The sequence below is a fragment of the Doryrhamphus excisus genome, linkage group LG13 (genome assembly GCF_037039965.1).
Source record: "Doryrhamphus excisus strain RoL-2023G ecotype Guam linkage group LG13, RoL_Dexc_Guam_v1.1, whole genome shotgun sequence".
NCBI classification, from domain to species: domain Eukaryota; kingdom Metazoa; phylum Chordata; class Actinopteri; order Syngnathiformes; family Syngnathidae; genus Doryrhamphus; species Doryrhamphus excisus.
This window is the reverse complement of record NC_136369.1, coordinates 4,932,234-4,952,966: the sequence shown is the minus strand read 5'-3', so window position 1 is coordinate 4,952,966 and position 20,733 is coordinate 4,932,234.

Genomic DNA, 20,733 nt, shown 5'->3' with positions numbered 1-20,733 from the left:
AAAAATTTCTCCATATATGGCACATGTGTGCCACGTCCAAAAAAGCACTCCACTCGCTCAGAGAAGGCCTCCGAAGCGTGTTTTGGCACTTATGGAACACATTTAGTGTGATGTGCTTTATCGTTTCGCACACACAACCATTGTTCGAAAATGCATTTATTCGCTCTCAAACACATTTTGAGCAAAGCATAATACGGCGTGTCATTTTGAGGCAACGGAAGGTGCCAGGAGGCTCATTCTAAATGTGCTTGACGCAGCTTCGCATCCCGTTCTATCTGCAACAGTTTCAGGTGGCTGAGAAGCACTGCTGTGGAGTTACAACTAAAATGAGAAAATGTGTTTCTCTCGCTTTGAAAATGTATTTCAAGCAACCTAAAGGCCTTGTGGCAAAAATTTTCTCCATATATGGCACATGTGTGCCACGTCCAAAAGCACTCCACTCGCTCAGAGAAGGTCTCCGAAGCGCGTTTTGGCACTTATGGAACACATTTAGTGTGATGTGCTTTATTGCTTGGCAAACACAACCATTGTTCGAAAATGCACTTTATTCGCTTTCAAACACATTTTGAGCAAAGCATAATACAGCGTGTCATTGTGAGGCAGCGGAAGGTGCCAGGAGGCTCATTCCATAGTGTGCCTGACGCAGCTTCGCATCCCGTTCTATCTGCAACAGTTTCAGGTGGCTGGAAAGCATTGCTGTGGAGTTACAGCTAAAATGAGAATATTTGTTTCTCTCGCTGTGATAATGTATTTCAATCAACCTATAGGCTTTGTGGTAAAAATGTTCTCCATATATGGCACATGTGTGCCACGTCCAAAAAAGCACTTTACTCGGTCAGAGAAGAAGGGCTAGGGTTACGGTTAGGGTTAGGGTTTAGAGTTAGGGTTAGGGTTAGGGTTTAGGGTTAGGGTTAGGGTTAGGGTTAGGGTTAGGGTTAGGGTTAGGGTTAGGGTTAGGGTTAGGGTTAGGTTAAGGGTTAGGGTTAGGGTTTTGGCACTTATGGAACACATTTAGTGAGATGTGCTTTATTGCTTGGCACACACAACCATTGTTCGAAAATGCACTTTATTCGCTCTCAAACACATTTTGAGCAAAGCATAATACGGCGTGTCATTTTGAGGCAACGGAAGGTGCCGGGAGGCTCATTCTAAATGTGCTTGACGCAGCTTCGCATCCCGTTCTATCTGCAACAGTTTCAGGTGGCTGAGAAGCACTGCTGTGGAGTTACAAATAAAATGAGAAAATGTGTTTCTCTCGCTTTGAAAATGTATTCAAGCAACCTATAGGCCTTGTGACAAAAATTTTCTCCATATATGGCACATGTGTGCCACGTCCAAAAAAGCACTCCACTCGCTCAGAGAAGGCCTCCGAAGCGCGTTTTGGCACTTATGGAACACATTTAGTGTCATGTGCTTTATTGCTTGGCACACACAACCATTGTTCGAAAATGCACTTTATTCGCTCTCAAACACATTTTGAGCAAACCATAATACAGCGTGTCATTGTGAGGCAGCGGAAGGTGCCAGGAGGCTCATTCCAAGTGTGCCTGACGCAGCTTCGCATCCCGTTCTATCTGCAACAGTTTCAGGTGGCTGGAAAACATTGCTGTGGAGTTACAGCTAAAATGAGAATACTTGTTTCTCTCGCTGTGATAATGTATTTCAAGCAACCTATAGGCTTTGTGGTAAAAATGTTCTCCATATATGGCACATGTGTGCCACGTCCAAAAAAGCACTTTACTCGCTCAAAGAAGAAGGGCTAGGGTTACGGTTAGGGTTAGGGTTTAGAGTTAGGGTTAGGGTTAGGGTTAGGGTTTAGGGTTAGGGTTAGGGTTAGGGTTAGGGTTAGGGTTAGGGTTAGGGTTAGGGTTAGGGTTAGGATTAGGGTTAGGGTTAGGGTTAGGGTTACGTTAAGGGTTAGGGTTAGGGTTTTGGCACTCATGGAACACATTTAGTGAGATGTGCTTTATTGCTTGGCACACACAACCATTGTTCGAAAATGCACTTTATTCGCTCTCAAACACGTTTTGAGCAAAGCATAATACGGCGGTGTCATTTTGAGGCAGCGGAAGGTGCCAGGAGGCTCATTCCAAGTGTGCCTGACGCAGCTTCGCATCCCGTTCTATCTGCAACAGTTTTAGGTGGCTGGAAAGCATTGCTGTGGAGTTACAGCTAAAATGAGAATATTTGTTTCTCTCGCTGTGATAATGTATTTCAAGCAACATATAGGCTTTGTGGTAAAAATGTTCTCCATATATGGCACATGTGTGCCACGTCCAAAAAAGCACTTTACTCGCTCAGAGAAGAAGGGCTAGGGTTACGGTTAGGGTTAGGGTTTAGAGTTAGGGTTAGGGTTAGGGTTAGGGTTAGGGTTAGGGTTAGGGTTAGGGTTAGGTTAAGGGTTAGGGTTAGGGTTTTGGCACTCATGGAACACATTTAGTGAGATGTGCTTTATTGCTTGGCACACACAACCATTGTTCGAAAATGCACTTTATTCGCTCTCAAACACGTTTTGAGCAAAGCATAATACGGCGTGTCATTTTGAGGCAGCGGAAGGTGCCAGGAGGCTCATTCCAAGTGTGCTTGACGCAGCTTCGCATCCCGTTCTATCTGCAACAGTTTCAGGTGGCTGAGTAGCACTGCTGTGGAGTTACAACTAAAATGAGAAAATGTGTTTCTCTCGCTGTGATAATGTATTTCAAGCAACCTATAGGCTTTGTGGTAAAAAATTTCTCCATATATGGCACATGTGTGCCACGTCCAAAAAAGCACTCCACTCGCTCAGAGAAGGCCTCCGAAGCGTGTTTTGGCACTTATGGAACACATTTAGTGTGATGTGCTTTATCGTTTCGCACACACAACCATTGTTCGAAAATGCATTTATTCGCTCTCAAACACATTTTGAGCAAAGCATAATACGGCGTGTCATTTTGAGGCAACGGAAGGTGCCAGGAGGCTCATTCTAAATGTGCTTGACGCAGCTTCGCATCCCGTTCTATCTGCAACAGTTTCAGGTGGCTGAGAAGCACTGCTGTGGAGTTACAACTAAAATGAGAAAATGTGTTTCTCTCGCTTTGAAAATGTATTTCAAGCAACCTAAAGGCCTTGTGGCAAAAATTTTCTCCATATATGGCACATGTGTGCCACGTCCAAAAGCACTCCACTCGCTCAGAGAAGGTCTCCGAAGCGCGTTTTGGCACTTATGGAACACATTTAGTGTGATGTGCTTTATTGCTTGGCAAACACAACCATTGTTCGAAAATGCACTTTATTCGCTTTCAAACACATTTTGAGCAAAGCATAATACAGCGTGTCATTGTGAGGCAGCGGAAGGTGCCAGGAGGCTCATTCCATAGTGTGCCTGACGCAGCTTCGCATCCCGTTCTATCTGCAACAGTTTCAGGTGGCTGGAAAGCATTGCTGTGGAGTTACAGCTAAAATGAGAATATTTGTTTCTCTCGCTGTGATAATGTATTTCAATCAACCTATAGGCTTTGTGGTAAAAATGTTCTCCATATATGGCACATGTGTGCCACGTCCAAAAAAGCACTTTACTCGGTCAGAGAAGAAGGGCTAGGGTTACGGTTAGGGTTAGGGTTTAGAGTTAGGGTTAGGGTTAGGGTTAGGGTTTAGGGTTAGGGTTAGGGTTAGGGTTAGGGTTAGGGTTAGGGTTAGGGTTAGGGTTAGGGTTAGGGTTAGGTTAAGGGTTAGGGTTAGGGTTTTGGCACTTATGGAACACATTTAGTGAGATGTGCTTTATTGCTTGGCACACACAACCATTGTTCGAAAATGCACTTTATTCGCTCTCAAACACATTTTGAGCAAAGCATAATACGGCGTGTCATTTTGAGGCAACGGAAGGTGCCGGGAGGCTCATTCTGAATGTGCTTGACGCAGCTTCGCATCCCGTTCTATCTGCAACAGTTTCAGGTGGCTGAGAAGCACTGCTGTGGAGTTACAACTAAAATGAGAAAATGTGTTTCTCTCGCTTTGAAAATGTATTTCAAGCAACCTATAGGCCTTGTGGCAAAAATTTTCTCCATATATGGCACATGTGTGCCACGTCCAAAAAAGCACTCCACTCGCTCAGAGAAGGCCTCCGAAGCGTGTTTTGGCACTTATGGAACACATTTAGTGTCATGTGCTTTATTGCTTGGCAAACACAACCATTGTTCGAAAATGCACTTTATTCGCTTTCAAACACATTTTGAGCAAAGCATAATACAGCGTGTCATTGTGAGGCAGCGGAAGGTGCCAGGAGGCTCATTCCAAAGTGTGCCTGACGCAGCTTCGCATCCCGTTCTATCTGCAACAGTTTCAGGTGGCTGGAAAGCATTGCTGTGGAGTTACAGCTAAAATGAGAATATTTGTTTCTCTCGCTGTGATAATGTATTTCAATCAACCTATAGGCTTTGTGGTAAAAATGTTCTCCATATATGGCACATGTGTGCCACGTCCAAAAAAGCACTTTATTCGCTCAGAGAAGAAGGGCTAGGGTTACGGTTAGGGTTAGGGTTTAGAGTTAGGGTTAGGGTTAGGGTTTAGGGTTAGGGTTAGGGTTAGGGTTAGGGTTAGGGTTAGGGTTAGGGTTAGGGTTAGGTTAAGGGTTAGGGTTAGGGTTTTGGCACTTATGGAACACATTTAGTGAGATGTGCTTTATTGCTTGGCACACACAACCATTGTTCGAAAATGCACTTTATTCGCTCTCAAACACATTTTGAGCAAAGCATAATACGGCGTGTCATTTTGAGGCAACGGAAGGTGCCGGGAGGCTCATTCTAAATGTGCTTGACGCAGCTTCGCATCCCGTTCTATCTGCAACAGTTTCAGGTGGCTGAGAAGCACTGCTGTGGAGTTACAAATAAAATGAGAAAATGTGTTTCTCTCGCTTTGAAAATGTATTCAAGCAACCTATAGGCCTTGTGACAAAAATTTTCTCCATATATGGCACATGTGTGCCACGTCCAAAAAAGCACTCCACTCGCTCAGAGAAGGCCTCCGAAGCGCGTTTTGGCACTTATGGAACACATTTAGTGTCATGTGCTTTATTGCTTGGCACACACAACCATTGTTCGAAAATGCACTTTATTCGCTCTCAAACACATTTTGAGCAAAGCATAATACAGCGTGTCATTTTGAGGCAGCGGAAGGTGCCAGGAGGCTCATTCCAAGTGTGCCTGACGCAGCTTCGCATCCCGTTCTATCTGCAACAGTTTCAGGTGGCTGAGTAGCACTGCTGTGGAGTTACAACTAAAATGAGAAAATGTGTTTCTCTCGCTGTGATAATGTATTTCAAGCAACCTATAGGCTTTGTGGTAAAAAATTTCTCCATATATGGCACATGTGTGCCACGTCCAAAAAAGCACTCCACTCGCTCAGAGAAGGCCTCCGAAGCGTGTTTTGGCACTTATGGAACACATTTAGTGAGATGTGCTTTATTGTTTCGCACACACAACCATTGTTCGAAAATGCATTTATTCGCTCTCAAACACATTTTGAGCAAAGCATAATACGGCGTGTCATTTTGAGGCAACGGAAGGTGCCAGGAGGCTCATTCTAAATGTGCTTGACGCAGCTTCGCATCCCGTTCTATCTGCAACAGTTTCAGGTGGCTGAGAAGCACTGCTGTGGAGTTACAACTAAAATGAGAAAATGTGTTTCTCTCGCTTTGAAAATGTATTTCAAGCAACCTAAAGGCCTTGTGGCAAAAATTTTCTCCATATATGGCACATGTGTGCCACGTCCAAAAGCACTCCACTCGCTCAGAGAAGGTCTCCGAAGCGCGTTTTGGCACTTATGGAACACATTTAGTGTGATGTGCTTTATTGCTTGGCAAACACAACCATTGTTCGAAAATGCACTTTATTCGCTTTCAAACACATTTTGAGCAAAGCATAATACAGCGTGTCATTGTGAGGCAGCGGAAGGTGCCAGGAGGCTCATTCCAAAGTGTGCCTGACGCAGCTTCGCATCCCGTTCTATCTGCAACAGTTTCAGGTGGCTGGAAAGCATTGCTGTGGAGTTACAGCTAAAATGAGAATATTTGTTTCTCTCGCTGTGATAATGTATTTCAATCAACCTATAGGCTTTGTGGTAAAAATGTTCTCCATATATGGCACATGTGTGCCACGTCCAAAAAAGCACTTTACTCGCTCAGAGAAGAAGGGCTAGGGTTACGGTTAGGGTTAGGGTTTAGAGTTAGGGTTAGGGTTAGGGTTTAGGGTTAGGGTTAGGGTTAGGGTTAGGGTTAGGGTTAGGGTTAGGGTTAGGGTTAGGGTTAGGGTTAGGGTTAGGGTTAGGGTTAGGTTAAGGGTTAGGGTTAGGGTTTTGGCACTTATGGAACACATTTAGTGAGATGTGCTTTATTGCTTGGCACACACAACCATTGTTCGAAAATGCACTTTATTCGCTCTCAAACACATTTTGAGCAAAGCATAATACGGCGTGTCATTTTGAGGCAGCGGAAAGTGCCAGGAGGCTCATTCCAAGTGTGCCTGACGCAGCTTCGCATCCCGTTCTATCTGCAACAGTTTCAGGTGGCTGGGAAGCACTGCTGTGGAGTTACAACTAAAATGAGAAAATGTGTTTCTCTCGCTGTGATAATGTATTTCAAGCAACCTATAGGCCTTGTGGCAAAAATTTTCTCCATATATGGCACATGTGTGCCACGTCCAAAAAAGCACTCCACTCGCTCAGAGAAGGCCTCCGAAGCGTGTTTTGGCACTTATGGAACACATTTAGTGAGATGTGCTTTATTGCTTGGCACACACAACCATTGTTCAAAAATGCACTTTATTCGCTCTCAAACACGTTTTGAGCAAAGCATAATACGGCGTGTCATTTTGAGGCAGCGGAAGGTGCCAGGAGGCTCATTCTAAGTGTGTCTGACGCAGCTTCGCATCCCGTTCTATCTGCAACATTTTAGGTGGCTGGAAAGCATTGCTGTGGAGTTACAGCTAAAATGAGAATATTTGTTTCTCTCGCTGTGATAATGTATTTCAAGCAACCTATAGGCTTTGTGGTAAAAATGTTCTCCATATATGGCACATGTGTGCCACGTCCAAAAAAGCACTTTACTCGCTCAGAGAAGAAGGGCTAGGGTTACGGTTAGGGTTAGGGTTTAGAGTTAGGGTTAGGGTTAGGGTTAGGGTTAGGGTTAGGGTTAGGGTTAGGTTAAGGGTTAGGGTTAGGGTTTTGGCACTCATGGAACACATTTAGTGAGATGTGCTTTATTGCTTGGCACACACAACCATTGTTCAAAAATGCACTTTATTCGCTCTCAAACACGTTTTGAGCAAAGCATAATACGGCGTGTCATTTTGAGGCAGCGGAAGGTGCCAGGAGGCTCATTCCAAGTGTGCCTGACGCAGCTTCGCATCCCGTTCTATCTGCAACAGTTTCAGGTGGCTGGAAAGCATTGCTATTGAGTTACAGCTAAAATGAGAATATTTGTTTCTCTCGCTGTGATAATGTATTTCAAGCAACCTATAGGCTTTGTGGTAAAAATGTTCTCCATATATGGCACATGTGTGCCACGTCCAAAAAATCACTTTAGTCGCTCAGAGAAGAAGGGCTAGGGTTACGGTTAGGGTTAGGGTTTAGAGTTAGGGTTAGGGTTTAGGGTTAGGGTTAGGGTTAGGGTTAGGTTAAGGGTTAGGGTTAGGGTTTTGGCACTTATGGAACACATTTAGTGAGATGTGCTTTATTGCTGGGCACACACAACCATTGTTCGAAAATGCACTTTATTGGCTCTCAAACACATTTTGAGCAAAGCCTAATACAGTGTGTCATTGTGAGGCAGCGGAAGGTGCCAGGAGGCTCATTCCAAGTGTGCCTGACGCAGCTTCGCATCCCGTTCTATCTGCAACAGTTTCAGGTGGCTGGAAAGCATTGCTGTGGAGTTACAGCTAAAATGAGAATATTTGTTTCTCTCGCTGTGATAATGTATTTCAAGCAACCTATAGGCTTTGTGGTAAAAATGTTCTCCATATATGGCACATGTGTGCCACGTCCAAAAAAGCACTCCACTCGCTCAGAGAAGGCCTCCGAAGCGCGTTTTGGCACTTATGGAACACATTTAGTGTGATGTGCTTTATTGCTTGGCAAACACAACCATTGTTCGAAAATGCACTTTATTCGATCTCAAACACATTTTGAGCGAAGCATAATACAGCGTGTCATTGTGAGGCAGCGGAAGGTGCCAGGAGGCTCATTCCAAGTGTGCCTGACGCAGCTTCGCATCCCGTTCTATCTGCAACAGTTTCAGGTGGCTGGAAAGCATTGCTGTTGAGTTACAGCTAAAATGAGAATATTTGTTTCTCTCGCTGTGATAATGTATTTCAAGCAACCTATAGGCTTTGTGGTAAAAATGTTCTCCATATATGGCACATGTGTGCCACGTCCAAAAATGCACTTTACTCGCTCAGAGAAGAAGGGCTAGGGTTACGGTTAGGGTTAGGGTTTAGAGCTAGGGTTAGGGTTTAGGGTTAGGGTTAGGGTTAGGGTTAGGTTTCGGGTTAGGGTTAGGGTTTTGGCACTTATGGAACACATTTAGTGAGATGTGCTTTATTGCTTGGCACACACAACCATTGTTCGAAAATGCACTTTATTCGCTCTCAAACACGTTTTGAGCAAAGCATAATACGGCGTGTCATTTTGAGGCAGCGGAAGGTGCCAGGAGGCTCATTCCAAGTGTGCCTGACGCAGCTTCGCATCCCGTTCTATCTGCAACAGTTTCAGGTGGCTGAGAAGCACTGCTGTGGAGTTACAACTAAAATGAGAAAATGTGTTTCTCTCGCTGTGATAATGTAATTCAAGCAACCTATAGGCTTTGTGGCAAAAATTTTCTCCATATATGGCACATGTGTGCCACGTCCAAAAAAGCACTTTACTCGCTCAGAGAAGGCCTCCGAAGCGCGTTTTGGCCCTTATGGAACACATTTAGTGTGATGTGCTTTATTGCTTGGCACACACAACCATTGTTCGAAAATGCACTTTATTCGCTCTCAAACACATTTTGAGCAAAGCATAATACAGCGTGTCATTGTGAGGCAGCGGAAGGTGCCAGGAGGCTCATTCCAAGTGTGCCTGACGCAGCGTCGCATCCCGTTCTATCTGCAACAGTTTCAGTTGGCTGAGGAGCACTGCTGTAGAGTTACAACTAAAATGAGAAAATGTGTTTCTCTCGCTGTGATAATGTATTTCAAGCAACCTATAGGCTTTGTGGTAAAAAATTTCTCCATATATGGCACATGTGTGCCACGTCCAAAAAAGCACTCAACTCGCTCAGAGAAGGCCTCCGAAGCTCGTTTTGGCACTTATGGAACACATTTAGTGTGATGTGCTTTATTGCTTGGCATACACAACCATTGTTCGAAAATGCACTTTATTCGCTCTCAAACACATTTTGAGCAAAGCATAATACATTGTGAGGCAGCGGAAGGTGCCAGGAGGATTATTCCAAGTGTGCCTGACGCAGCTTCGCATCCCGTTCTATCTGCAACAGTTTCAGGTGGCTGAGAAGCATTGCTGTGGAGTTACAGCTACAATGAGAAAATGTGTTTCTCTCGCTGTGATAATGTATTTCAAGCAACCTCTAGGCCTTGTGGCAAAAATTTTCTCCATATATGGCACATGTGTGCCACGTCCAAAAAAGCACTCCACTCGCACAGAGAAGGCCTCCGAAGCGCGTTTTGGCACTTATGGAACACATTTAGTGAGATGTGCTTTATTGCTTGGCACACACAACCATTGTTCGAAAATGCACTTTATTCGCTCTCAAACACATTTTGAGCAAAGCATAATACAGCGTGTCATTGTGAGGCAGCGGAAGGTGCCAGGAGGCTCTTTGCAAGTGTGCCTGACGCAGCTTCGCATCCCGTTCTATCTGCAACAATTTCTGGTGGCTGGGAAGCATTGCTGTGGAGTTACAGCTAAAATGAGAATATTTGTTTCTCTCGTTGTGATAATGTATTTCAAGCAACCTATAGGCTTTGTGGTAAAAAATTTCTCCATATATGGCACATGTGTGTCACGTCCAAAAAAGCACTTTACTCGCTCAGAGAAGAAGGGCTAGGGTTAGGGTTAGGGTTAGGGTTTAGAGTTAGGGTTAGGCTTAGGGATAGGGATAGGGATAGGGATAGGGTTAGGGTTAGGGTTAGGGTTAGGGTTAGGTTAAGGTTAGGGTTAGGGTTTTGGCACTTATGGAACACATTTCGTGAGATGTGCTTTATTGCTTGGCACACACAACCATTGTTCAAAAATGCACTTTATTCGCTGTCAAACACATTTTGAGCAAAGCATAATACGGCAGGTCATTTTGAGGCAACGGAAGGTGCCAGGAGGCACATTCTGAATGTGTCTGACGCAGCTTCGCATCCTGTTCTAGCTGCAACAGTTTCAGGTGGCTGAGAAGCACTGCTGTGGAGTTACAACTAAAATGAAAAAATGTGTTTCTCTCGCTTTGATAATGTATTTCAAGCAACCTATAGGCTTTGTGGTAAAAATGTTCTCCATATATGGCACATGTGTGCCACGTCCAAAAAAGCACTCCACTCGCTCAGAGAAGGCCTCCGAAGCGCGTTTTGGCACTTATGGAACACATTTAGTGAGATGTGCTTTATTGCTTGGCACACACATCCATTGTTCGAAAATGCACTTTATTCGCTCTCAAACACATTTTGAGCAAAGCATAATACGGCGTGTCATTGTGAGGCAGCGGAAGGTGCCAGGAGGCTCATTCGAAATGTGCCTGACGCAGCTTCGCATCCCGTTCTATCTGCAACAGTTTCAGGTGGCTGTGAAGCACTGCTTTGGGGTTACAACTAAAATGAGAAAATGTGTTTCTCTCGCTGTGATAATGTATTTCAAGCAACCTATAGCCTTGTGATAAAAAATTTCTCCATATATGGCACATGTGTGCCAGGTCCAAAAAAGCACTCCACTCGCTCAGATAAGGCCTCCGAAGCGCGTTTTGGCACTTATGGAACACATTTAGTGTGATGTGCTTTATTGCTTGGCACACACATCCATTGTTCGAAAGTGCACTTTATTCGCTCTCAAACACATTTTGCGCAAAGCATGATACGGCTTGTCATTGTGGGCCAGCGGAAGGTGCCAGGAGGATTATTCCAAGTGTGCCTGACGCAGCTTCCATCCTGTTCTATCTGCAACAGTTTCAGATGGCTGGGAAGCATTGCTATGGAGTTACAGCTAAAATGAGAAAATTTGTTTCTCTCGCTGTGATAATGTATTTCAAGCAACCTATAGGCTTTGTGGTAAAAAATTTCTCCATATATGGCACATGTGTGCCACGTCCGAAAAAGCACTCCACTCGCTCAGAGAAGGCCTCCGAAGCGCATTTTGGCACTTATGGAACACATTTAGTGTGATGTGCTTTATTGCTTGGCACACAACCATTGTTCGAAAATGCACTTTATTCGCTCTCAAACACATTTTGAGCAAAGCATAATACAGCGTGTCATTGTGAGGCAGCGGAAGGTGCCGAGGCTCATTCCAAGTGTGGCTGACGCAGCATCGCATCCCGTTTTATCTGCAACTTTTTCAGTTGGCTGAGGAGCACTGCTGTGGGGTTTCAACTAAAATGAGAAAATGTGTTTCTCTCGCTGTGATAATGTATTTCAAGCAACCTATAGCCTTTTGGTAAAAATTTTCTCCTTATATGGCACATGTGTGCCACGTCCAAAAAGCACTCCACTCGCTCAGAGAAGGCCTCCGAAGCGCGTTTTGGAACTTATGGAACACATTTAGTGTGATGTGCTCTATTGCTTGGCACACACATCTATTGTTCGAAAATGCACTTTATTCGCTCTCAAACACATTTTGCGCAAAGCATGATACAGCTTGTCATTGTGAGGCAGCGGAAGGTGCCAGGAGGCTCATTCCAAGTGTGCCTGACGCAGCTTCGCATCCCGTTCTATCTGCAACAGTTTCAGTTGGATGGGGAGCATTGCTGTGGAGTTACAGCTAAAATGAGAATATTTGTTTCTCTCGCTGTGATAATGTATTTCAAGCAACCTATAGGCTTTGTGGTAAAAATGTTCTCCATATATGGCACATGTGTGCCACGTCCAAAAAAGCACTTTACTCGCTCAGAGAAGAAGGGCTAGGGTTAGGGTTAGGGTTAGGGTTTAGAGTTAGGATTAGGGTTAAGGTTAGGGTTAGAGTTAGGGTTAGGGTTAGGGTTAGGGTTAGGGTTAGGGTTAGGGTTAGGGTTAGGCTTAGGGATAGGGTTAGGGTTAGGTTAAGGGTTAGGGTTAGGGTTTTGGCACTTATGGAACACATTTAGTGAGATGTGCTTTATTGCTTGGCACACACATACATTGTTCAAAAATGCACTTTATTCGCTCTCAAAACATATTTTGAGCAAAGCATAATACGGCGTGTCATTGTGAGGCAGCGGAAGGTGCCAGGAGGCTCATTCTAAATGTGCCTGACGCAGCTTCGCATCCCGTTCTATCTGCAACAGTTTCAGGTGGCTGTGAAGCACTGCTGTGGGGTTTCAACTAAAATGAGAAAATGTGTTTCTCTCGCTGTGATAATGTATTTCAAGCAACCTATAGCTTTGTGGTAAAAAATTTCTCCATATATGGCACATGTGTGCCACGTCCAAAAAAGCACTTTACTCGCTCAGAGAAGAAGGGCTAGGGTTAGGGTTAGGGTTAAGGTTAGGGTTTAGAGTTAGGGTTAGGGTTAGGATTAGGGTTAGGTTTAGGGTTAAGGTTAGGGTTAGGGTTAGGGTTAGGGTTAGGGTTAGGGTTAGGGTTAAGGTTAGGGTTAGGGTTAGGGTTAGGGTTAGGGTTAGGGTTAGGGATAGGGTTAGGGTTCGGTTAAGGGTTAGGGTTAGGGTTTTGGCACTTATGGAACACATTTAGTGAGATGTGCTTTATTGCTTGGCACACACAACCATTGTTCGAAAATGCACTTTATTCGCTCAGAGAAGGCCTCCGAAGCGTGTTTTGGCCCTTATGGAACACATTTAGTGTGATGTGCTTTATTGCTTGGCACACACAACCATTGTTCGAAAATGCACTTTATTCGCTCTCAAACACATTGTGCGCAAAGCATGATACGGCTTGTCATTGTGGGCAAGCGGAAGGTGCCAGGAGGATTATTCCAAGTGTGCCTGACGCAGCTTCGCATCCCGTTCTATCTGCAACAGTTTCAGGTGGCTGTGAAGCACTGCTGTGGGGTTACAACTAAAATGAGAAAATGTGTTTCTCTCGCTGTGATAATGTATTTCAAGCAACCTATAGCCTTGTGGTAAAAATTTTCTCCATATATGGCACATGTGTGCCACGTCCAAAAAGCACTCCACTCGCTCAGAGAAGGCCTCCGAAGCGCGTTTTGGCACTTATGGAACACATTTAGTGTGATGTGCTTTATTGCTTGGCACACACATCCATTGTTCGAAAATGCACTTTATTCGCTCTCAAACACATTGTGCGCAAAGCATGATATGGCTTGTCATTGTGGGCAAGCGGAAGGTGCCATGAGGATTATTCCAAGTGTGCCTGACGCAGCTTCGCATCCCGTTCTATCTGCAACAGTTTCAGGTGCCTGAGAAGCATTGCTGTGGAGTTACAGCTAAAATGAGAAAATGTGTTTCTCTCGCTGTGATAATGTATTTCAAGCAACGTATAGGCTTTGTGGTAAACATTTTCTCCATATATGGCACATGTGTGCCACATCCAAAAAAGCACTCCACTCGCTAAGAGAAGGCCTCCTAAGCGCGTTTTGGCACTTATGGAACACATGTAGTGTGATCTGCTTTATTGCTTCGCACACACAACCATTGTTCGAAAATGCACTTTATTCGCTCTCAAACACATTTTGAGCAAAGCATAATACGGCGTGTCATTTTGAGGCAGCGGAAGGTGCCAGGAGGCTCATTCTAAATGTGCCTGACGCAGCTTCGCATCCCGTTCTATCTGCAACAGTTTCAGGTGGCTGAGAAGCACTGCTGTGGAGTTACAACTAAATTGAGAAAATGTGTTTCTCTCGCTGTGATAATGTATTTCAAGCAACCTATAGGCTTTGTGGCAAAAATTTTCTCCATATATGGCACATGTGTGCCACGTCCAAAAAAGCACTCCACTCGCTCAGAGAAGAAGGGCTAGGGTTAGGGTTAGGGTTAGGGTTTAGAGTTAGGGTTAGGGTTAGGGTTAGGGTTAGGGTTAGGGTTAGGGTTAGGGTTAGGGTTAGGGTTAGGGTTAGGGTTAGGGTTAGGGTTAGGGTTAGGGTTAGGTTAAGGGTTAGGGTTAGGGTTTTGGCACTTATGGAACAAATTTAGTGAGATGTGCTTTATTGCTTGGCACACACAACCATTGTTCGAAAATGCACTTTATTCACTCTCAAACATATTTTGAGCAAAGCATAATACGGCGTGTCATTGTGAGGCAGCGGAAGGTGCCAGGAGGCTCATTCTAAATGTGCCTGACGCAGCTTCGCATCCCGTTCTATCTGCAACAGTTTCAGGTGGCTGTGAAGCACTGCTGTGGGGTTACAACTAAAATGAGAAAATGTGTTTCTCTCGCTGTGATAATGTATTTCAAGCAACCTATAGGCTTTGTGGTAAACATTTTCTCCAAATATGGCACATGTGTGCCACGTCCAAAAAAGCACTCCACTCGCTAAGAGAAGGCCTCCGAAGCGCGTTTTGGCACTTATGGAACACATTTAGTGTGATGTGCTTTATTGCTTGGCACACACATCCATTGTTCGCAAATGCACTTTATTCGCTCTCAAACACATTTTGCGCAAAGCATGATACGGCTTGTCATTGTGAGCCAGCGGAAGGTGCCAGGAGGATTATTTCAAGTGTGCCTGACGCAGCTTCACATCCCGTTCTATCTGCAACAGTTTCAGGTGGCTGAGAAGCACTGCTGTGGAGTTACAGCTAAAATGAGAAAATGTGTTTCTCTCGCTGTGATAATGTATTTCAAGCAACCTATAGGCTTTGTGGTAAAAAAATTCTCCATATATGGCACATGTGTGCCACGTCCAAAAAAGCACTTTACTCGCTCAGAGAAGAAGGGCTAGGGTTAGGGTTAGGGTTTAGAGTTAGGGTTAGGGTTAGGGTTAGGGTTAGGGTTAGGGTTAGGTTAAGGGTTAGGGTTAGGGTTTTGGCACTTATGGAACACATTTAGTGAGATGTGCTTTATTGCTGGGCACACACAACCATTTTTCGAAAATGCACTTTATTCGCTCTCAAACACATTTTGAGCAAAGCATTATACGGCGTGTCATTGTGAGGCAGCGGAAGGTGCCAGGAGGCTCATTCTAAATGTGCCTGACGCAGCTTCGCATCCCGTTCTATCGGCAACAGTTTCAGGTGGCTGAAAAGCATTGCTGTGGAGTTACCGCTAAAATGAGAAAATGTGTTTCTCTCGCTGTGATAATGTATTTCAAGCAACCTATAGGCTTTGTGGTAAAAATTTTCTCCATATATGGCACATGTGTGCCACGTCCAAAAAAGCACTCCACTCGCTCAGAGAAGGCCTCCGAAGCGCGTTTTGGCATTATGGAACACATTTAGTGTGATGTGCTTTATTGCTTGGCACACACAACCATTGTTCGAAAATGCACTTTATTCGCTCTCAAACAAATTTTGAGCAAAGCATAATACGGCGTGTCATTGTGAGGCAGCGGAAGGTGCCAGGAGGATTATTCCAAGTGTGCCTGAAGCAGCTTCGCATCCCGTTCTATCTGCAACAGTTTCAGGTGGCTGAGAAGCATTGCTGTGTAGTTACAGCTAAAATGAGAAAATGTGTTTCTCTCGCTGTGATAATGTATTTCAAGCAACCTATAGGCTTTGGGGTAAAAAACTTTCTCCATATATGGCACATGTGTGCCACGTCCAAAAAAGCACTTTACTCGCTCAGAGAAGAAGGGCTAGGGTTAGGGTTAGGGTTAGGGTTTAGAGTTAGGGTTAGGGTTAGGGTTAGGGTTAGGGTTAGGCTTAGGGTTAGGGTTAAGGTTAGGGTTAGGGTTAGGGTTAGGGTTAGGGTTATGGTTAGGGTTAGGGTTAGGGTTAGGTTAAGGGTTTTGGCACTTATGGAACACATTTAGTGAGATGTGCTTTATTGCTTGGCACACACAACCATTGTTCGAAAATGCACTTTATTCGCTCTCAAACTCATTTTGAGCAAAGCATAATACGCGGCGTGTCATTGTGAGAAAGCGGAAGGTGCCAGGAGACTCTTTCCAAGTGTGCCTGACGCATCCCGTTCTATCTGCAACAGTTTCAGGTGGCTGAGAAGCATTGCTGTGGAGTTATAGCTAAAATGAGAAAATGTGTTTCTCTCGCTGTGATAATGTATTTCAAGCAACCTATAGGCTTTGGGGTAAAAATTTTCTCCATATATGGCACATGTTGTGATGGAGTCTGATTGTTTGGGGAGGTGTAGTCTGGGTGCCGATAGCTGAAGGCTCGGGCACCTACGTGTAATAGTGGTTGTGGAAGGGGCTGTTTTTTTTTCCGTATAGTGGATACTGTATTGTACTGGGAGCCATTGAAGCTGGATGAGAATAGGGGAGATGCGTCAAACAATTTGTATGTAGCTGAGTTCTGAATAACTTGCAGTCTGTTGAGTTTGGCAGGGAGCCGGGTGAAGAAGGCATTGCAGTCCTTAATGCAGCAGGTAACAAATCATTAACCGGGATTTTGATTCTGAATTGGACAGTGATGGGCAGAGATTTTTTGGAGGTGGAAGAAGGCAGTCCAAGCTTGCACTCTGGCCACAGGAACGAGCACTGGAGAATTTATATTTGGGATCAAGGTGAGAATTTAACACAGCCTACTATAAATTACACCTGCCCTGAAGCAAGTGTGGATTAATTGAAATATGCCAGCCTCAGCCCTCCAGAATCCTTAAGTCTCAAAATTCACTTCTGAGGTTGCGTCTTGTAGGAGTGTTTAAGTCCGAGACACTTTTGTTATTAAAAAAAAAGAGGATAGTCGTTTGCTAAATCCTGGGGCCAAGAGTGTGTGCCCAAACTTTGGGACCAGGTGTTCGAGGGCCCGAACTGCAGCCATTTAAAATTTGACACAATTTTTGCAAACTTAAGTTAGCATAATTGTAAAAAATACAAATCCATCTATTTACATCTATAGTTCCATCTCATGCCCACTTTGTGGACACATATCCCTTATAGGTCCCATATGGTCAGCCCCGATGGGCTTCCTTTGTGGGACCCGTGTTACTGAAACCATATGGGGCCTGCACAAACCTGCCTACTTCAAGCCGATATCCACTTAGCCCACTCTTGTCACTTACAGGGCCCGCATGGGGAGCCTGTATGGGTTAACCAAGGTGAAGGAACAATGTGGGGCCCAAGAAATGATACCCAGTCCTGACCCATGCCCACTCTGCCCACTTATATCAGTTATGAGACCCATGGAGTTTGCCCACATGGGTTTTTCATGTGGGGCTCATGTCAAGTTACGCATATGGGACCCATATAACTTGCCTACTTCCATCTCATGCCCACTTTGTGGACTCATATCCCCTATGGGACCCATGTGATCAGCCCACATGGGCTTCCTATATAGGACCCATGTTACTAAAACCGTATGAGGCCCACAAAACCTTCCCACTTCCAGCCAATGTCCACTTATCCACTCTTGTCACTTACAGGGCCCACATGGGATGCCCACGTGGGTTAACCATGTGGGCCACAGGTGAAGCAACAATGTGGGGCCAAAGAAATGATACCCAGTCCTGACCCATGCCCACTCTGCCCACTTATATCACCTATGGGACCCATGGAGTTGGCCCACATGGGTTTTTCATGAAGGGCTCATGTCAAGTTACGCATATGGGACCCATATAACTTGCCTACTTCCATCTCATGCCCACTTTGTGGACTCATATCCCCTATGGGACCCATGTGATCAGCCCACATGGGCTTCCTATATAGGACCCATGTTACTAAAACCGTATGAAGCCCACAAAACCTACCCACTTCCAGCCAATGTCCACTTATCCACTCTTGTCACTTACAGGGCCCACATGGGATGCCCACGTGGGTTAACCATGTGGGCCACAGGTGAAGCAACAATGTGGGGCCCAATAAATGATACCCAGTCCTGACCCATGCCCACTCTGCCCACTTAGATCACCTATGGGACCCATGGAGTTGGCCACATGGGTTTTTCATGTGGTGCTCATGTCAAATTACCCATATTGGACCCACATAACTCGCCTACTTCCATCTCATGCCCACTTTGTGGTATTTTTTGGCACTTATGGAACACATTTAGTGTGATGTGCGTAATAGCGCTGCACACACAACCATTTTTCGCAAATGCACTTTTTCCACTCTGAAAAAAATTGTGAGCAAAGGATGTTACGGCGGCTCACTACGAGCCAGCGGAAGGTGCCAGAAGGCTCATTCCAAGGGTGCCTTTCGCAGCATCACATCCAGTCATAGATGCAGCAGTTTCACGTGCACAAGCACCGCTGGTGAAGATAGAGCGAAAATGAGAAAGTGTTTCACTGGCTCACGATTCACCACTGTCTGTACACGCAGCTGATTAGAGAGGCCTTGTTTGTCCTGCAGCAGCCTGCGTTCTGAGTTCTGAGTGCTTATAGGCTTTGTGGTAAAAATTTTCTCCAAATATGGCACATGTGTGCCACGTCCAAAAAAGCACTCCACTCGCTCAGAGAAGGCCTCGGAAGAGTGTTTTGGCACTTATGGAACACATTTAGTGTGATGTGCTTTATTGCTGGACATACACAACCATTGTTCTCAAATGCACTTTATTCACTCTGAAAAAAATTGTGAGCAAAGGATATTAAGGTGGCTCACTGCGAGCCAGCGGAAGGTGCCAGGAGAACCATTCCAAGTGTGCCTGATGCAGCTTCGCTTGCTCTTATAGTTGCAGCAGTTTCACGTTGCTGACAAGCACCGCTGTGGAGTTAAAGAGAAAATGAGACAAAGTGTTTCACTCGCTGTGATAATGTATTTCAAGCAAGCTATAGGCTTTGTGGTAAAATTTTTTTCAATATATGGCACATGTGTGCCACGTCCAAAAAAGCATTCCACTCGCTCAGAGAAGGCTTCCGAAGAGCGTTTTGGCACTTATGGAACACATTTAGTGTGATGTGCTTTATTTCTTGGCACACACACAACCATTGTTCGCAAATGCACTTTATTCACTCTGAAAAAAATTGTGAGCAAAGGATGATACGGCGCGTCATTGTGAGCCAGCGGAAGGTGCCAAAAGGCTCATTCCAAGTGTGCCTGACACAGCTTCGCATCCCGTCATAGTTGCAGCAGTTTCACGTGGCTGACAAGCACCGCTGTGGAGTTAGAGTGAAAATGAGACAAAGTGTTTCTGTCGCTGTATAATGTATTTCAAGCAAGCTATAGGCTTTGTGGTCAAAATTTTCTCCATATATGGCACATGTGTGCCACGTCCAAAAAAGCACTCCACTCGCTCAGAGAAGATATCCGAAGAGCGTTTTGGCACTTATGGAACACATTTAGTGTGATGTGCTTTATTGCTTGGCACACACAACCATTGTTCGAAAATGCACTTTTTTCGCTCTCAAACACATTGTGAGCAAAGGATGATACGGCGGGTCATTGTGAGGCAGCGGAAGGTGCCAGGAGGCTCATTCCAAATGTGCCTGACGCCGCTTCGCATCCCGTCATATTTGCAGCAGTTTCACGTGGCTGACAAACACCGCTGTGGAGTTAGAGCAAAAATGAGACAAAGTGTTTCTCTCGCTGTGATAATGTATTTCAAGCAAGCTATAGGCGTTGTGGTTTAAATTTTCTCCATAAATGGCACATGTGTGCCACGTCCAAAAAAGCACTCCACTCGCTCAGAGAAGGCCTCCGAATGGCGTTTTGGCACTTATGGAACACATTTAGTGTGATGTGCTTTATTGCTTGGCACACACAACCATTGTTCAAGAATGCACTTTATTCACTCTGAAAAAATTTTTGAGCAAAGGATGTTTAAGCACCGCTGTGGAGTTAGAGCGAAAATGAGACAAAGTGTTTCACTCGCTCTGATAATGCATTTCAAGCACGCTATAGGCCAGGGGTCGGGAACCTTTTTGGCTAAGAGAGCCATGAAGGCCAGATATTTTAAAATGTGTATCTGTGAGAGCCATATACATTTTTTTAAACATTGAATGCAATAAAATGTGTGCATTTTTATGTAAGACCAACAGTTTTAGATAATGGGCTCTAATTGTGTAGACCAGGCACACTACCCCACACCAATGGGGTGTGGCCAGCACACTTTCGTGAGCAGCGCAGTGTCTAATAATAAATCAAATACTTGTTGCCATTAATATAACTTCTGCTGCTGCATAGTTTTGCACCATACTCAGTATATTTCATTCTTTTGGCCATCTTTGCCAGAAGGCTTGGTTCTGCAGCTTTAGCTAGGTAACTATTTGACTAAAGGAGAAAAGTTTATATTTACATGTTGACATCTCAATGACCGAGGTAGACTACAGCATTACCCAGTAATAATCGAGTTTTGGTGTTTGACCTGGAAAATATCAGGAAAGATAGATATGGTCGGCCATATTGCAGTAGAAAATAGATGGACGAATTAAACTGCATAAAAAAGTTGTTGATTTGTAATATTATTTTTAACAGTCATTTCTGTAATGTTTACTTTAAAATGTTAGCAAAAATAAATTTTTATTGTGGTAAGAAATGCTTGAGAGCCAGATACAGTCATCAAAA